Genomic DNA, 7,589 nt, shown 5'->3' with positions numbered 1-7,589 from the left:
AATACGGACAAGAAGCATCATATTCATTCACACAAGACATTCTGGTAAACAACTTCCTCATATAACTCATCTTGAAATAAGTAAAGAGAAATCACAAGTAAAGGTGCATAATAAATCATAATTGGTGATGGCAAACTTTGTTCTTGGTCAGAGAACTACTAACGGATTGTACTTCTAAGCAAAGCTTTCATATTAGAATTCATAGCTGAGCCTTCATATTTAAGCATAACAATCTCCTCATAATCATTGATAACTTCAAAGTCACATTCATTCAGATAAAATTGGTACTAAACAAGAAAGTATAAAAGACATGATTAACTGAATCATAGCATAAATGATTGGTTCACAACAACTCAATTGCTTGCTTGAGATAGAGAGAAATAGGTTTACTGACTCAACATAAAAGTAAAAGACAGGCCCTTCGCAGAGGGAAGCAGGGATTAAATCATGTGCTAGAGCTTTTCAAGTTTTGAAATCATATAAAGAGAAAAGTAAGATTTTGAGAGGTGCTTGTTGTTGTCAACGAATGGTAGCGGGCACTCTAACCCCCTTGCCAAACGAACCTTCAAAGAGCGGCTCCCATGAGGGACGGCATCTCTACCAGCAAGGTAGATCATCCCCCTTCTCTTTTGTTTACACATGTATTTTAGTTTTATTATGGGTGACACTCCCCCCAACCTTGGCTTTCTCAATCCATGGCTAACCGAATCCTCGGGTGCCTTCCAACATTCACATACCATGGAGGAGTGTCTATTGCAAAATTAAGTTGCTTACTGATAAGTCAGAGCAAAACATGTGAAGAGAATTATTAATGAAAGTTATTAATTGGGGCTGGGAACCCCGTTGCCAGCTCTTATTGCAAAATTATTGGATAAGCGGATGTGCCGCTAGTCCATTGGTGAAAGTCCGCCCAACAAGATTGAAAGATAAAACACCACATACTTCCTCATGAGCTATAAAACATTGACACAAATAAGGAGTAGTAGTTTGAATAATTTAAAGGTAGCACATGAAGTATTTACTTGGAATGGCAGAAAATACCATGTAGTAGGTAGGTATGGTGGACACAAATGGCATAGGTTTGGTCTAAGGTTATGGATGTATGAGAAGCATTCCCTCTCGATACAGGTCTTTGGCTAGCAAGGTTTGATAGCAAGCATAAAGGTTGAGGGAAACAAACAAATATACATATGATAGAAACAATCATGCATCCTTTTCATAAGTACAAGCAATTTTAACTTAAGAATACTAAGCATAGAGATAATAGAGTAATGTATCTAAGTGTGTTTATCTCCTACATCAAGATGTTGTTGCTATTGACCAATGCTAAGTTTGCCAAAACCAAATAGATTTACTTGATGCTCCCAAAGTGATATCAATACTCATGTCAAGAGTAATCATATAATGGAGATTGCAAACTTAAAATAAGGTGTGCGAAAAGTAAATGATAAGACTTCTCATTAATATTCCATAACGATAACTCACACCAACGGATACATAGATAACTAACTAAGAGAGATACTTCCACATTGCATACTATTCCATATAATAACTTCCCTACTCATGATATGACACTACTTGATAGTAAAAGATAAAGGTGGTGGTGATGTGATACCGCGGCACTCCCCCAAGCTTGGAACAAACCAAGGGGATGCCAATACCGATGATGAATTACTCCTTCGGCGATGGTGGTGATGAATTCCTGACAAGCTTCTCAATAAGCTCCTGGAGCTCGTCAATCCTGTATATGAGATTGCGAATCATCTCTGAATTGTGCTCGACGCGGTTAAGGAGTCTGTCCGACGGTGAGTCCCAACTCTTGGAGTTATTTCCCCACTCTTCAGCCTCAGGCTCCTTATCTCCTGCAGTGTCAGAACGATTTATATCCCAATTACTTGGCAACACTACCTTGGGGGTCCTTTCAGTTTGGCGATCGTAGATTAGATTGCGGTAAGGGTTGTAATGGCTCGGATAAGATGTCCTTGGAGCCAAGTAGTGACGTGGAACCGCTCCTCCGGTGGCGATTCGTGCACTCCTCTTGATGTTGGATGGACTTGATATCACGCCAATACTTGCGACGGTGGCTTGTTGGCGTTCCTGCGGAGCTTCCTCCACTTCTTCATCCTCTCTTGCATCTTCTTTCTTCAGCTCCGGGTCTTGAATATTTTCCTTCGAAGGTTCCTTGTTCTTGTTGTTGGAGACCATGGTGCTTCTAGATCAAAACAAATCTGGCAGAAAACAGCTCGAAACAAAACACGACGAGAAAACGATATTACGGACCTCCAGGGGTCCGGGGGATTATATAGCAAATATTTTTACGACAAAAGGAAGGTTCCAGGTCGAAAACGAGTCGGAAAGGGGCAACGAGGCGGCCAGACCATAGGTCGGCGCGGCCAGGGTGGGGCCCGCGCCGGCCTATGGTGGCACGCCCTCGCGCGTCTTTTCCACTCCGTTTCGATTCCGTAATTTTTCATATTTTCCAAAAACAGCAAAAATAATGTTCGGAAAGGTAAACGCGGACTTTTTATTACCTATACTGTTACCTATTCAAAGTCCAGTTCTGGCGGACTGTCAATTTGTCCTTTGATGAAAGCCTCCGGTGTTTCCACTTGAATAATATCAACATCAACATTATAAGAATCGCCCGAGATGTAATGCTTGAGTCTTTGTCCATTCACCACTTGTGTGGCATTGCCTTGGAGAGAGCTAATTTTAATTGCTCCTGAACGATACACCTCCTCAACAACATATGGTCCTTCCCACTTCGAGAGTAATTTCCCTGCAAAGAATCTGAGACGAGACCGATACAACAGAACTTGATCTCCAACATTAAATTCTCTTTTGATGATCCTTCTATCATGCCATTTCTTAACTTTTTCTTTAAAGAGTTTAGCATTTTCATAAGCTTCACTTCTCCATTCATCTAGAGAACTTAATTGCAACAACCTCTTATTACCAGCTAATTTGGGATCTTTATTTAGTTCTCTAACAGCCCAATAAGCTTTGTGCTCTAGTTCTAGAGGTAAATGACAAGCTTTTCCATAAACCATTTTATAAGGTGACATTCCCATAGGATTTTTATAAGCAGTTCTATAAGCCCATAACGCTTCTTTCAATTTGCTAGGCCAATTCTTTCTAGATTTATTAACAGTTTTACCTAAGATAGCTTTAATCTCTCTATTTGATAATTCTACTTGACCGCTAGTTTGAGGGTGATAAGCAGAAGCAATTCTATGATTAATACCATACTTAGCAAGAGTTTTTCTAAAACCTCCATGAATAAAATGAGAACCTCCATCAGTCATAATATATCTAGGTACTCCAAATCTAGGAAATATAATATCTACAAGCATTTTTATAGAGGTCTCACCATCAGCACTTTTTGTAGGTATAGCTTCAACCCATTTAGTAACATAATCAACAGCGACAAGTATATGAGTGTTACCGTCTGAAGAAGGGAAAGGACCCATGAAATCGAATCCCCAACAATCGAATGGTTCAATAACAAGAGTATAATTCATAGGCATTTCATTGCGTCTGGAGATATTACCAACTCTTTGACATTCATCACAAGATAAAATAAATTTCCTTGCATCTTTGAAGAGTGTTGGCCAATAAAAACCTGATTGTAGAACCTTCTGCGCGGTTCTATCTCCAGCGTGATGTCCTCCATAAACACTACCATGACATTTATTCAATATCTCCTGTTGTTCATATTCAGGAACACATCTTCGCATAATACCATCCACTCCTTCTTTATATAAGTGTGGGTCATCCCAAAAATAATGCCTTAAGTCATAAAAGAATTTCCTCCGTTGCTGAGCTGAAAAGGTTGGAGGCAAATACTTCGAAACAATAAAGTTAGCATAATCTGCATACCAAGGGCTCTCTCGCGAGCTCACCTTTATTACAGCCAATTGTTCATTTGGAAAACTATCATTAACAGGAACAGGATCATAAGCAATATTTTCCAATCTAGACAAATTATCAGCAACAGGATTATCAGCACCTTTCCTATCTATAGTATGTAAATCAAATTCTTGCAACAGAAGTACCCATCTAATAAGCCTTGGCTTAGCATCTTTCTTTGTCATAAGGTATCTAATTGCAGCATGATCAGTATGAATTGTAACTTTTGAATCAACAATATAAGGTCTAAACTTATCACAAGCAAAGACTACAGCTAACAATTCCTTTTCAGTTGTAGCATAATTTCTTTGAGCAGCATCAAGAGTCTTACTAGCATAATGAATAACATTTAATTTTTTATCTACCCGCTGTCCAAGAACAGCGCCTACAGCAAAATCACTAGCATCACACATAATTTCAAAAGGCAAATTCCAATCAGGAGGTTCAACTACAGGAGCAGTTGTTAAGGCTTTCTTTAGAGTTTCAAAAGCTTCCTTACAATCATCATCAAAAACAAAAGGTACATCTTTTTGAAGAAGATTAGTAAGAGGCTTTGAAATTTTAGAGAAATCTTTAATAAATCTCCTATAAAACCCAGCATGACCAAGAACACTACGAATACCTTTAACATCCCTCGGATAGGGCATCTTCTCAATTGCTTCAACTTTAGCTCTATCAACTTCAATACCTCTCTCGGAAATTTTATGTCCCAATACAATTCCTTCATTAACCATAAAGTGGCATTTCTCCCAATTAAGAACAAGGTTAGTTTCTTCACATCTCTGCAAAACTTTATCGAGGTTTCGCAGGCAATTATCAAAAGAATTCCCATAGACAGAAAAATCATCCATGAACACCTCTACAATACTTTCGCAAAAACCATGAAAAATAGCAGACATGCATCTTTGAAAAGTAGCAGGAGCATTACATAAACCAAAAGGCATACGCCTATAAGCATAAGTTCCATAAGGACAAGTAAAAGTGGTTTTCTCTTGATCTTTAGCTTTAACAGCAATTTGTGAAAACCCAGAATAACCATCAAGAAAACAAAAATGAGTATTTTTAGATAACCTTTCTAGCATTTGATCAATAAAGGGTAAAGGGTAATGATCTTTCTTAGTAACTTTATTAACTTTTCGAAAATCAATGCACATTCTATAACCTACAACTATTCTTTGAGGAATAAGCTCATCATTATCATTAGGCACAACAGTCATTCCTCCTTTCTTAGGAACACAATGAACAGGACTAACCCATCTACTATCAGCAATAGGATATATAATACCAGCTTCAAGGAGTTTTAATACCTCATTCCTTACCACTTCCTTCATCTTCGGAATTAGACGACGTTGATGTTCAACAACAGGCTTTGCATCTTCTTCCATATTAATAGCATGTTGGCAAATAGAAGGAGAAATCCCTTTCAAATCATCAAGAGTATAGCCAATAGCTCCTCGGTGTTTCTTCAATATTTCCAATAACCTTTCTTCCTCAATTTCTGAAAGCTTAGAACTAATAATAACAGGATATATTTTCTTATCATCAATATGAGCATATTTAAGATTATCAGGTAAAGGCTTTAGATCAAAAACAGGATCTTCCTTTGGTGGCGGTGTTGTACCCAAATCTTCTACCGGTAAATCATGCTTGAGAATAGGTTGGCGACGAAAAATTTCCTCAAGCTCATCTCTTTCTTTCCTAAAAGCTTCACTTTCACTATTCTCCAAATGTTGCTGCAAAGGATTATTAGGAACAAGAACAATAGATGCACACTGCTCCATTTTAAAATCATTACTAGGCAAGTCAATTTTATAAGGAGTTTTGGTAAATTTAGAAAAGTTAAATTCATAAGGTTCACCAGCAAATCTAGTCAAAATTTTCTCTTTCTTACAATCTATAATAGCTCCACAAGTATTTAGAAAAGGTCTACCAAAAATGATAGGACAATGATCACTAGCAGCAGAACCAAGTACCAAAAAGTCAGCAGGATATTTAATCTTACCGCATAGAACTTCCACATCTCGAACAATACCAATCGGAGAAATAGTTTCTCTATTAGCCAGATGAATAACCACATCAATATCTTCAAGTTCACAAGAACCAATTTCGTGCATAATCTCCGTGTAAAGCTCATAAGGTATAGCACTAACACTTGCACCAATATCACATAAACCATAATAGCAATGATCACCAATTCTAACAGATAGCATAGGAACACTAACTTGTTTGGATTTATTAGGATGTGAAACAATATTAGAAGCATCTTCACAGAAAATAATATGACCATCCTCCACATTTTCAGTCACAAGATCTTTAACTATAGCAACAGCAGGTTCAATTTTAATTTGTTCTTCAGGTTCTTTAGGTTTCTTTTCACTTTTATTAACTGCACTAGATATGACAGAGTACTCCTTCATTTTAGCAGGGAAAGGAGTTTTTTCAATATAAGCTTCAGGAATAACATTATCAACAGTTTCAACCACTACACATTTGTTTACAGATGAATCAATTTTATCTTTATACGGTTCATGATACTTATCAAAATTCTTCTTAGGCAGTTCATAATGAGAGGCAAAAGCTCTATAAAGATTTGCAACAACTTGGGAATCAAGACCATATGTAGCACTCATATTACGAAATTTATCAGTATCCATAAAAGCTTCAATGCATTTATAATCATAAATTATACCTGATTCTCTATCTTTGTCGTTCTCCCATCCTTCGGTATTTTCTTGGATCCGATCAAGAAGGTCCCTTTTAAACTCTTCTTTCTTGCGTGTAAATGATCGAGCAGGAAGTATCCAGCAAGGTCTTGTCTTGAAAAGAAAGTCTTGCATAGAAATTATCAATAATAACATTACCAGGAAGCTCATGAATGGGGCATTTGAGCATCAAAGACTTCAATCTCCCCCAAGCTTGGGCAATACTCTCTCCATCATGAGGCCAGAAATTATATATGCGGTTCCGATCTTTGTGAATTTCACTTGGAGGATAAAATTTGGAATAGAATAAAGGCACAATGTCCTCCCAATCAATAGAATCACCATTCTTCAGCAATTTATACCAGTGCGCCGCTTTACCAGACAGCGATATAGTGAATAGTTTCTTCCTAACTTCATTCATAGAAATACCTGCACATTTGAATAAACCGCATAATTCATGCAAAAACAGTAAATGATCACCAGGATGGACAGTTCCATCCCCTTCATAGCGGTTATCCATAACACGTTCAATAATTTTCATAGGTATTTTATATGGTACTACTTCCTCACCTGGCGCTTCATCCACTACCGTTCCAGTAGTAGTAGATTTCCCAAATAGAAATTGAAGAGAGGATCTCTCCATAATGATTTATAGCAGCAGGCAGAAATAAAATCAGCACAAACAGTAAATTTCCTTACCAATTCCACTTACCAATAGCGCTTCACTCCCCGGCAACGGCGCCAGAAAATAGTCTTGATGACCCACAAGTATAGGGGGTGTATCGTAGTACTTTCGATAAATAAGAGTGTCGAACCCAACGAGGAGCAGAAGGTGTTGGCAGCAGTTTCGATGAAGAATTCACTGTAAATGCTCACAGACAAGTATTCAGGGGGTTTTGATATTGCAGATAAATAAAGTACAAGTAAATAAAATGCGAGATAAATAATTGCAGCGAGTGGCCCAATCCTTTTTAGCAC

Source organism: Lolium perenne, chromosome 5 (genome assembly GCF_019359855.2).
Source record: "Lolium perenne isolate Kyuss_39 chromosome 5, Kyuss_2.0, whole genome shotgun sequence".
NCBI lineage: Eukaryota > Viridiplantae > Streptophyta > Magnoliopsida > Poales > Poaceae > Lolium > Lolium perenne.
The sequence above is the reverse complement of the archived record's forward strand: the minus strand, read 5'-3'. Positions refer to the sequence as shown.